Source organism: Phocoena sinus, chromosome X, assembly GCF_008692025.1.
Source record: "Phocoena sinus isolate mPhoSin1 chromosome X, mPhoSin1.pri, whole genome shotgun sequence".
Taxonomy (NCBI): Eukaryota; Metazoa; Chordata; class Mammalia; order Artiodactyla; family Phocoenidae; genus Phocoena; species Phocoena sinus.
In genome coordinates, this window is record NC_045784.1 from 104277897 (window position 1) to 104290597 (window position 12701).

Below are 12701 nucleotides of genomic sequence, written 5' to 3' on the forward strand. Positions count from 1 at the left end.
TGATAATTAGCGATGTTGAGCAGCTTTTAATGTGCTTATTAAAATTGTTCTTGTAAACAATTTTCTGTAAAATTGTTCTGTAAAAAATTGTTTTTTACTTCGTTTCTGACACCACATCCTATTTCACTGACCACTCATCTCCAGTTCCCTTTGCTAGTTCTTCCTTGTGGCAGAGACTGGCTAGATGTTTATTAAACACATTTCCTTTACTTCCTTGGCACACACTTCCAGTACATTTCCAAGCCCCCCCCCAACACCCAGTTCATTGTAGCTACGAGACTGCTAATGGAAAGGGAGTACAACTTATGTGTTCGTATTTCAAACCTGGCCCATAAAGTTCTCCCACTCACAGTCCTCCAAATTCATTCTTCTTCTACCAGCCTGATGAAACATGATGACGTTTAATGCTGTAATTGTGACCACCTGGGAAGCCAGGTAATTAAGGATAGTGGAAACACGAGTTAGGGCACTGCAGAAAAGTGCCCTCCCTTCATCAGTAGCACTCCTTCTGGAATTTACTTAAGAAAGATATAAACATCTGTTTTCTTAAGACATTTAACAATTGCTTGTTAGAACAACTAATGTTTACTAACTAATATGTGCTTCGTTTCTCTGACCTCTTAATGTTACACTGCCCCAAGCACTAGTCCATGCATCTCTTATCTTTTCTATATATATTTTTCTCCTTTGATGATCTCACCCAGAATATATGCTAATGATTCAGAAGTTTACATCTCTAACCTAGACCTCTCCCCTAAACTTATACATATATAAACAATTGTTTACCTGACATCTCTATTTGAATTTAATACTTAATATGTCCAAAACTGAACCCATGGTCATCCCCCCAAAACTTGTTCCTTACACACTTCCCCATCTCAGTTGTTGGCCACTGCATCCTTCTACTCACAAGGCCAAAACCTTTGGATTTCTCCTTGACCCATCTCTTTCTTAACAGCCTCACATTAAATTTGTTGGAAAATTCTCATGTTTCTGCCTTCAAAATATACCCACAATTCAAGCACTTCTCACCACCTCCATCACTACTACCTTAGCTTCAAAATCATCATCTCTCACCTGGCTTATAGCAGTATGTTCCTAATTGGTCTCACAGCTTCCTCTTTTACTTCCCTTTAGTTTATTCATCACACAACAGGGTGATCCTCTTAAAATATAAATTATATAGTATCACTCCCTTGCTTAGAAACCTCCAGTACCCTATCATCTCATCCATGTTAAAGGCCAATATCCTCACAGTGGCCTATAAGTCTACTTAATCTGACCTTTGATCTTTTTTCCTATATTGCCTGCCTTGCCTGCTCTTCTACAACCACATTGACCTCCTCACTGTTCCCGGAACATACCAGCCACACTCGTACTTCAAGCCCCTTGGTGCTTCCTATTCTCATTGCCTAAATTTCATTCCCAAGATATCAGAACAGTTAATCTCCTCAGCTCCTTTAGGTCTTTACTCAAATGCATCCTTCTCAGTTAGGTCAGTCCTCACCACCCTAGGTAAAAATGTAAACACCCCAACTCACTCTACACATACTCTCTGATTTATTTTGCTCCGTATCACTAATCACCAACTAATGTACTATATATTTTACTTACTACTTATTTTGTTATGTTCCACAAGCTAGAAAGTAAACTCCATGAGAAGAGGACGCTTTTTCAGTGCTATACTCCCGGCACCAAGCACAAGCACATAGGAGGTTCACAATAAATGTGAGCTAACTGGGTGCATTTTACCTCACTGCTCTCTTCAGTTCTTTTGATTGGAATTGAGCAGATCTTCCTCCACTATCCACAGATCCTTGTAGCAAATGGCAAGGGAAGAAACCATCCCCCAACAGTGCCAGCTGACTGATTCCATGGCAGATATGAATCCTCCAGCCACTCACCAAGGTGCCTTAAAACAGCTAATTCCCATGCCACTGGAGTTGTTACCCATCACATAGCTGCATTATTGTGCTACTCAGGTTGATGGCTGAAAGCTCTGTCCCCAGGGTCCCTTGGCCTGGCAGAATCCATCTCCACTGACTTCTATTCAATATCCTGCCAGCTATTTGAGCTTCCGTTACTATAGTAGAGGCTGATAAATAACTATTATCTCCTTGGCATCACAGGGATTTTTTTTCCTTCCTTCCTTCCTTCCTGAGATGCACCTGATTTGTTTTTATAGCAAATTCTTGGGAGGGAGGACATTCTCTGCTTTCTTTAATTGTTCTCACTTTCATTACCTCTATCTCTGTTGTGCTGAAATCTGTAAGTCGCTTGTCTGCATCTACTTCCAGAGATTTGATCACTTTCTCTCTGCTTGTGGTCTGCTTTGCCCTAGAGCTATGGGCCATCAGCACATATTATCACTTCCTTGAGTGTAAATAATTTGAGTAAATTATAAAACAGAATAACTTTATGATATTTAGGATGATCACATGTTAGAGTTGTAAGTACATTTAGAGAAGTCACCTTTTCCAACACATTCAGTTTCCAGATGGGGAAACAGTCCCAGAGAATCTGACTGACAGTAGTTACTTAGCATTTGCAAAGTGCTTTCACAAATATCTCCATGGAGCAATAATTATTCCCATTTTACATGTAAGAAAACTGGAAACTGGGGCTCTGAAAGGTTGAGTTCCAAATAACACACACACAGCACAGGCAGGACTATGTGCTATCCTATGCTCTTCCAATTATACCCTGCTGCTTCCTACACATACCTCAGAAAAAAAAGTGCTAAGCTCCTAACTTTGTGGGATGTAAAGGGGGATAAAGAAGAGTTGTACAGGGAACACGTTGACCCACAGTTAAACTGATTATTCTTGGCAAGAACAGTCTACTTCTATATCTTTGTCACTGCTCTTCTGACAGCTGGTGAAGTGCTGTTAAGTTGCTGAGGGCACAGATGACACAAAGCTTCATTTAGACTCAAACTAGCACGGGTGAGTCCACTGGTCCTTAAAGGAGACCTTATCCCCATGCAGCTTCAGCACTGCCACTTGGCAGACGAAAGTAATTGCCAAGGCCATGCTTAGTAAGCCTTTGTGGGTAAGTAACAAACATTAGACTAGTTGTCTCTACTCTCTGAATTCTTAGGTCAAAAGGAATACACCATATTCCCTCACTTAAATTTTCCTTCTTTTTCTCAGCTGTTTTACTGTTAATACTAAGAGGCAGCAAGTTTAAGTTGTAAAGTATGTCTGTACGGGCCTGTGTGTTCCACTAATGACGGTAAACTGGCATAGCTTGAGTTCAGGTATAAAGTCTTCCCAGCCAGTATGTTATTCTTCTCATGGCAAAACCCTCCTTCAGCAGAGAGGCTTCAACAACTTGCTAAGAATACCTGAAGTGCTGTCAACAGTGGTTAAGGTCTCTACAGACCTCTATTCAGCCAAGTAGATGTAATGCAACACAATTTCCTTTTTTCACTTATTCTTATCTAGATTCTAGAAGTTCCAGATACCTTTTGGGGACATATGAAAGGTACTATTGTTCAACTGTATATTTATTCAAGGTGCAATATTTGGCCTGGGATATGGAAATCAAGCAATTATCTTACACAGTTATACAAATTCTATATTTTGCCTTTCCAAGCAATGCCTTTGGCTTATTCATCATTTTCATCTGCGGACAAATGTAATCAACACACAACATCTTATCTAGAGGCAGTGGGCTAGAGGGAGACAACAAGACTTGAGTACTAGCTCTGCCTTATACTAAGCTGTTTCATACTCAGTTGTACCTCAGGAACTTTGTATAATGAGACTAATACCCCCCCAAAGTGTGTAGCTGTACCATATTTAACCAAACATAAGGTATCTTTTATTTAATTAGCATTTTTTCTAAATTAAAAACATAAATAGAAATAACCACAAAGATGAACTGACTTATTATTCTTCCCTTCTGAAGCAATGACTAACAATAGATCTTCAGCCAAAAATATAGCTATCATGCTGGTTGCAGCACTTTGGGGGATAGGAAAAGTCAGGGCCACAGGAACCAGAAAGCTTGGGTAACTATCATCACAGAAAATTTCCAAGAAGGAAATGAGGACTGTTCAGGTATGCATCATATATTCAGCTATCGATTTGTGAAAACAACTTTCTAACAGGCCTTCCTGCCCCACCATTCCATTCTCCACACTATTACTGGAGCAATCATTTAAAAACGCAACCACAAAAACATATAGATTACTGTCACTCCCTTGCTTGAATCTTAAACTGTTCAGTGGACTCATACTGCATTTTGGATTTGGATAAAGTCCAAATTTCTTAATATGACCTAAATAAACCTGCATGATCTAAAACCTGACTGATTTTCCAGCCTCAACTAATACCTTTCCCCAACAACACTAAATATATTAAAACTTCTGCTTGCATACATTGTCCTCTCTGCTTGAAACAGTCTTCCCGGTGAGCATCCACCCCTCCATGCCCTCCCCACCTACACACTCATCCTATTTCTCCCTTTACCTTGATAGTTAATATACTCATCCTTCAAGTCTCAGCTTAGATGTTCAAAACTCTCTAGACTATGTTAGGTAGCCCTATAATATATTCTCATGACAGCCTGTAAATTCCATATCACAATGTATTACAACTGCTTGATTTAAATTTTTAGTCTACTTTGCTGGACTATGAGCTCCTTAAAGGCAGGGAATGTTTTTCATTCACTATTATAAGCAGTTTAACATAGTAGCTATCAGTGCAAACTCTGAAATAACTGCCTGGCTCCACCACTTTGACCTTGGGCAGATTAATTGACCTGTCAGTGTCTCAGTTTTCTCATTTATAAAGTGAGATAATAATAAAATAGCTATCTCAAATGGTTGCTGAGATGATTACGATTTAATACATGCAATGTACTTACAACGGTGCTAGGTACATAGTAAGTGCTCAATACACATGAATTGCTATTTGTTTTTATCCACAGTGCCTAACACGATGCCTGGCACATAGCACATGCTCAATAAATGGCTAATGAATGAGTGAATAAGGAGTAGAATCCGGTAGGTCTTATTGCCAACCAGCAGGCTCTGTGAGTGTCAGACACAACCTATCCTTCTCATAATTGAATTCTTAATGCCTAACACAGTTTCAAGATCATGTTCTGCTTCAGTCCCTATGAAGGACGTGAACTCATGAGATGAAGAACTCTGAATTGGTGTATATGTTTATTATAGTTACTTAAAATTCCATTCAAAACTTCAACAAACAAATTTCCAAACTCAAACAGAAATGTAGAACCCAAATCTTTCCCCGTGAATCGTTGTACTAGACATTTTATTATCGTTAGGGATGGACTCACATTATAGTTGGTTCTCAGTGAAATTAACCAGCAGTTATACTCATACAAAAATAAAAGGGAAGGAAAAAAAAAAAGAGAAGCCCTCACAAAATTCTTTTCTACCTTTAGAAACATGAAAGCCATTACTGTCAAAGTGCTGCTTTTAAGAGAATACCCCCACTAATTAGTACAAGTTGACCATTATGGAAAATGGCCTTGAAAATTGGATTTGACCTTCCTAGCTGAGCCAGTAGTGCTCAGAGGAGGAGTGAGCAGCACTGTTCTTGCCTGCACAGGCCTGCATGGGAAAGATGCACAATCCTTGACACAGCCTAGTAGGGTTTGCATCCTAGTCCTACAACTTTTTAACCCCGAAATCCTAAGCAAGTTATTTGACTTCTCTGTGCCTCTGTGGTTTCATCTGCAAAATGGTAATGAGATTAACATCACACTACACAATTTCTGTAAGTATTAAATATGATCACGTATATAGAGTGCATAGCATAGTGCCTGGCACATAGAAATGGTAGACATTTTTATCATTATGGGCTTTAACCCTTGACACCTCAATTTGTTGGCTGGATCATCTGAGCAGGACCACAGTAGTCATTTCCCAATGTAAACAGTACCTTGGTGACCTTTTGCAGGAGAGTCTGTATAAGTAGCACAGAGTCTCTTACAATCACCAGATCTGAGTAGAATATTAGAGCCTTGGCTCTTCAACTTTATAGCTCTGTGAGCTTGGCCAAATTACTTATAACCTCTTTGTGCCTTAGTTTCCTCTTGCATAAAATGGAAACAGTAGTAGTATCTAGCTCACGGGGTTTTTGTGAGGATTAAATGTAATTGTTTATTATAGCCCTTAATAAGAAACCCAACACATTGTGCAAACTTAACAACTGTTAGGAATGATAATGACATAAAAGGCTCATCCCTAGCCCTTGAAATCTACTTGATATTTCTTTGTTATAATGAATTAAAGATTCATATGAAATTATAACTATAATCTTTAGAAGAAGAATGTTCTGAGTGCAAAAATGCTGCTCCATTTATTAAGCACCTATTATATCCACAGTACTCTTCTAGGTGCTTTATAGACATTACTTTCACCTTCAGAGCAATGCAATGTGGTGAACAGGATTATTCCCATTTTAAAAAATACATCAACTGAGATCAAGATGGCAGAATAGGAGGACGTGGAGCTCATCTCCTCCCACAAATACATCAAAAATACATCTACACATGGAACACTTCTCACAGAATACCTACTGAACACTAGCAGAAGGTCTCATATGACAAAAATTCAAGAAAGATCATCACGTAACCAGGTAGGATGAAAAAAAAAAAAAAAAAAACAGGAAGAGGGATGGGACCTGTGCCCCTGGGAGGGAGCTGTGAAAAAGGAAAGGTTCCCTCGCCCAGGGAACCCCCTTCACTGGCTGGGAGATCAGCCAGGACAGAAAGGGAGATTCAGAGGCTCCGAGGAGAGCGCAGCAGCTGGATTGCAGCAGGCAAAACAGAGAGAGACCAGTACAGATTGTCCTGGCCAAACTCCTGTGCTCCCCAGCCCAAGATGAGCATCTGCTAGTGCACGCAGGGGCTGGATGCTGAAACTCTGGCTTCAGAGGACAGAGCCTGGGAGAGGACTGGGGTTGGAAGTGCGGAGACAGCCTGAAGGGGCTGGAGTGTGGTCCAAGCCACAACCGAGGGTGTGCAGGAAGGAGCCTGGGTCTGCCATTGAAGCCTCATTGTTAAGGTGTGCATTTGAAGGGAGGGGCGGGGCCTGCCACAGCAGCCTCATTCTCAGCCTGCTCACAGCAAGCGCAGTTCAACCTCTAAGAGCTCTGGGAGCCTGCAAGCACTAGAGTGTTGCCCACACACGGAGGTGGGGCGGAAATCCCTGCTGATCCCCGGAGGCTGCATGACTTCAGAAGCAGGATTAAAAGCTGAGCCATGTCCCAGCCGCTGTGTGATCTGAGAATTTATACACTGCAGGAGGCTCTGTAAACTCGGTGTCTGCAGGATATCCAAGTGCATTACTGGTGTTTCCATGGCTGGGGCAGGAAGATGACACAAATAAATGGAAAGATATACTGTGCTCCTGGATGTGAAGAATCAATATCGTTAAAATGGCCATACTACCCAAAGCAATCTACAGATTTAATGTGATCCCTATCAAATTACCCATGACATTTTTCACAGTAGCAGAACAAATTATCCTAAAATTTATATGGAACCATGAAAGACCCAGAATTGCAAAAGCAATCCTGAGGAGAAAGTGTAATACAAAGCTGGAGGCACAACCCTCCCAGACTTCAGACAATACTACAAAGCTACAGTAATCAATACAGCATGGTACTGGCACAAAAACAGACATATGGATCAATGAAACAGAATAGAGACCCCAGAAATAAACCCACACACCTACGGTCAATTAATCTTCCACAAAGGAGACAACATTATACAATGGAGAAAAGACAGTCTCTTCAGCAAGTGGTGTTGGGAAAGCTGGACAGCCACATGTAAATCAAGGAAGTTAGAACACACCCTCTCACCATACACAAAGATAAACTCAAAATTGCTTAAAGACATAAAATATAAGACATGACACCATAAAACTCCTAGAAGAGTACAAAGGCAAAACATTCCCTGACATAAATCACAGCAATGTTTCCTTAGGTCAGTCTCCCAAGGCAACAGGAATAAAAGCAAAAATAAACAAATGGGACCTAATCAAACATATAAGCTTTTGCACAGCAAAGGAAACAATCAAAAACAAAAGACAACCTACAGACCAGGAGAAAATATTTGCAAACAATATGATGGACAAGGGCTTAATTCCCAAAATATACAAACAGCTCATACAACTCAGTAACAAAAAAAACAAACAACTCAATCAAAAAATGGGCAGAAGACCTAAATAGACATTTCTCCAAAGAAGACATACAGATGGCCAACAGGCACATGAAAAGATGTTCAACATCGCTAATTACTAGCGAAATGCAAATCAAAATTACAGTGACGTACCACCTCACACTGGTCAGAATGGCCATCATTAAAAAGTGAGGTGGATGGACCTAGAGTCTGTCATACACAGTGAAGTAAGTCAGAAAGAGAAAGACAAATACCGTATGCTGACACACGTATATGGAATCTAAGAAAAAAAAAAGGTCATGAAGAACCTAGGGGTAAGATGGGAATAAAGACACAGACCTACTAGAGAATGGACTTGAGGATATGGGGAGGGGGAAGGGTAAGCTGTGACAAAGTGAGAGAGTGGCATGGACATATATACACTACGAAACGTAACACAGATAGCTAGTGGGAAGCAGCCGCATAGCACAGGGAGATCAGCTCGGTGCTTTGTGACCACCTAGAGGGGTGGGATAGGGAGGGTGGGAGGGAGGGAGACCCAAGAGGGAAGAGATATGGGAACATATGTATGTGTATAACTGATTCACTTTGTTATAAAGCAGAAAGTAATACACCATTGTAAAGCAATTATACTCCAATAAAGATGTTTTAAAAAGTCTACAAATAATAAATGCTCAAGAGGGTATGGAAAAAAGGGAACCCTCCTACACTATTGGTGGGAATGTAAATTGGTACAGCCACTATGGAGAACAGCATGGAGGTTCCTGAAAAAACTAAAAAGAGAGTTACCATTTGATCCTAAAATCCCACTCCTGGGCATATATCTGGAGCAAACTCTAATTCCCAAAGATACATGCACCCCAATATTTATAGGAGCACAATTTACAATAGCCAAGACATGGAAAAAACCTAAATGTCCATCAACAGAGGAATGGATAAAGAAGATGTGGTGTATATATACACAATGGAATATTACTCAGCCGTAAGAAAGAATGAAATAATGCCATTTGCAGCAACATGGATGGGCCTAGAGATTATCACACTAAGTGAAGTCAGTCAGACAGAGGAAAACAAATATCATGTGGTATCACTTATATGCAGAATCTAAAATATGATGTAAATGGACTTATTTAATGGACTTATTAATGGACTTTAATGGACTTATTATTTATACATTAAATAAATGGACTTACTTAATGTAAATGGACAAAACGGAAACAGACTCAGACACAGAAAACAAACTTAGGGTTACCAAAGGGGAAAGGGGGTTGGGGAGGGATAAACTAGGAGTTTGGGATTAGCAGATAAAAACTACTATATATAAAATAGAAAAATAGCAAGGACCTACAGTGTAGCACAGGGAAATATATTCAATAATGTGTAATAAACCATTATGAAAAAGTATATATATATAAATATATATATATATATCAATCACTTTGTGGTACACTAGAAACAAACACAACATTGTAAACCGAGTATACTTCAATTTCTTTTAAAGCTGAGGAAAAAAAAACCCACACCAACTAAGATAGTTAAAGAAAGTTATCCAGGACCACACATCTAAGAAATAGACTAAGAGAAAGGCAGAACTGTGATCTGAGCCCAGGTCTGTCTGACACCAAAGCCTAAATTCTTTTCACTACATCTTTAATCTGTCATTATGAATTTGTTTACTAGATTAGCTAGCTGTCATCAGTAAGAGAGAGGGCCTCCGAGGATTAGACAGAGGACAAGAAAGTTCAAGAAGGAAGGAGAACAAAAGAAAACAGCTCAAACATGGCTTGGCCTCAGGCCAGTCCTCTCAAAGGCTCTAGTCTCTGGCTCTTCGTCTAGTCATTTCAAGGTACACTGGTTTTGCCTGCGCTTTTTACCCTAGGTATATATTGATTTCCCAACCTATAAAAACTTACTCTAATCTCAATATTTTAATTTCCATAGCACTATGTGAAATGTTGATTTCTTCTTTGCTCTGCCCTGCTTTTTTTAAAAAAATTCATATAGACCTTCCTTTCACCTTTTTATTACATAGCATTTTCCGTTTCTCCCCCTATTGACCTGACTCTCTCCCAATGTTTGCACTGCTGGTGATAACTGCACATCTGTATCTAGTAATATTAGGGGGAAAAAACCCCAGCATCACACAGGGGCAGAGGGCACTATTTAAACACAGCTCATGGACAATCTGTTTCTGTTTTGTTTTGCTACTATTTCATCTGTTTTTCCATCAGCACTATTACCACTGAGGAAGTTATTTCATTTACATTTCCTTTTTGTCCACTGGAGTTCAAGGTCCAGTTCTCCCTCCTTGCATTCTAGACATGTAGGCTGATTTGTGACATCATGGTTGTAGCCAGACAGAAAACTGCAAAGTTATCTATACTAAATAGATCTACAATAGAGAAGGTGTCAGAGCAAGGAAGTGACTCAGGAATGCAGCATCAAGGAAACCTAAGTACTTCTGAAAATTCTAGAGCTCTAGAAATTGGATAGCCGACTTGCTGAGGTACTTAGGATTACCTCTAGCATGTTTGAGAATCTCTGAAAATTCACACCAAATAATGATGTGCTATTCTAAAGCACCTCCAGGAGAGAAGAAAACAAGACAGTCACATTTTATGTCTGCTCAATTGTAGCTCTTGTCATACAGCCAAATCTTTCTTACACCACTCTAGCAGCCCTCCCTAATAGCCCCCAATGCACTTCTATTTAAAGTACAATTCAGACAAAGAAGAGGGTTCTGTTTATTTTTTGATCTTCAAATTTCTCCTTCCTCACCCATAGATCCCAATTGGTTAAGCTGAGTTAACAAGTAGGGAGATTAAAGAGACTAGGTGAGTGAACTGCTTTCAAATCTTGAGGAAAGTAGTCAGTCAGCCTGAGCATTTGCAATCTGGTATATCTAGATGCATAGCTATTCTAGATCAAGGTAGGACTTGAGAAAGAATCAATAAGGAAGACAAAGTTATTAAGAGATGCACTCATTGGGGTCCTGTTTACATTTCTATTACCAAATGTAATGATATGTTCCTTTGAATTTATGCACCCTTTCCTTTATTACAGCTAGTCATGACTATCATTTTTAAAAGTATGGATTTTACTAACACAAGTGAATTGCATACTTCCATTTCCTGAGGAACATCTAACCTTAATCAATATTTTCACAGAATAATAGACCTGAAGAAGGTAGATAGTATATAAGTCAAGTCTGTAGAAGTAGTTATTCTCCACAAAAGAACTGTAAACAGGACCCTAATTGACCCTAAATTTGCTAGTAGTTGTCCCCTATTTCTGGACATTAGTCAAGTTCACTTTTAGCCAAGACAGCTTTTTAATGAAAACCACCAGATTAAAAGTCAAACACATCTTTCCGGCTGACTCAGCAGCCAACTCTTTTCAAGGACACAGCTAATCTCTTCTCTAGTATAAATTGAAAACTTGCCACCACACTTCCTCCACTGCCTTTCCACATCCATGCCCCAGCCTTTTGCTTTCCTCTCCCCATGCCAGAGCTAAATCCATTTTTTTTTGCCAACTTCACAGCCCTACTCTGAATCATGAAGATGAGGAGAAATGTTCCTACTGAGAGACCATGGCCAATGCTTTTTTGCCTCTGCCTGCAAGGAAGTTTCCAGAGGAAGCAGAGTTGCTCCTGGAATTTAAAAAAAAGAGTCCAATGTGTATTGTTAGTCTAGAGGTACCTAAGTGTGACCTCTGTTTTCCTTTATTCCACATTACCATCTCCATATCCAACCAAATGAAATTTAGTTCAATTTGTCAGTCTGCTAAGATGATGGAAACTCATATATTATGAAATGGCGGCTGCAAAAGTATTAAAGAAACATGAGCAAACAGTTTATATCCCTTCTATAGAGATTTCCCAAAAACAGAGAATTAATCTGTATACTTATATTCTTTATATGTTTTACCTTTTAATTTAAACTTTAAGCAATTTAAGTATTTTATTTCCCCTCCATGATCCATTCTTCAATGCTCTTTCTCACTAGATGCAGAGTGCAAGTGAGGCTGCCACTGCTATTGCAACATATCCTGATTTAGAGATGTGAAGTAGCTTTTCCATCCAGCTATGCCTAGGCCAGCTTGAAACTTATTGGTACCACTATTCAATAGTTACGTGATACGAGTGTAAGGGATCCCAGTCCTCAAACTCTTAATCAGCCTTCAAAATCCATTTTAAAAGATTCTTTAATGATACTATCGTTTCAACTTTTCTATAAACCTAAAACATTTCAAATTAAAAGATTAAAAACAAAAGAAAAAATGGACTAGAATAGCTTTATTGCATTCTAGATGTTAGTCTAAATTGTATGGGAAAGCAGTTTTACTTATTATGGTCCAGACTGATGAGCAGAAACAGAGGGTGGGAGCGGACTCTGGTAAGTAACTGCAGCATGCGGTGCAGAGGCAGTGGATAAGTGGGGTGGCAAGGTAACAGGTGTCCATATAAATGATCATCAGGTATCAAGGGGAGCAAGAATTCTCTGTTTGGGACTCATGGAGCGGGTTTGCCAGATATC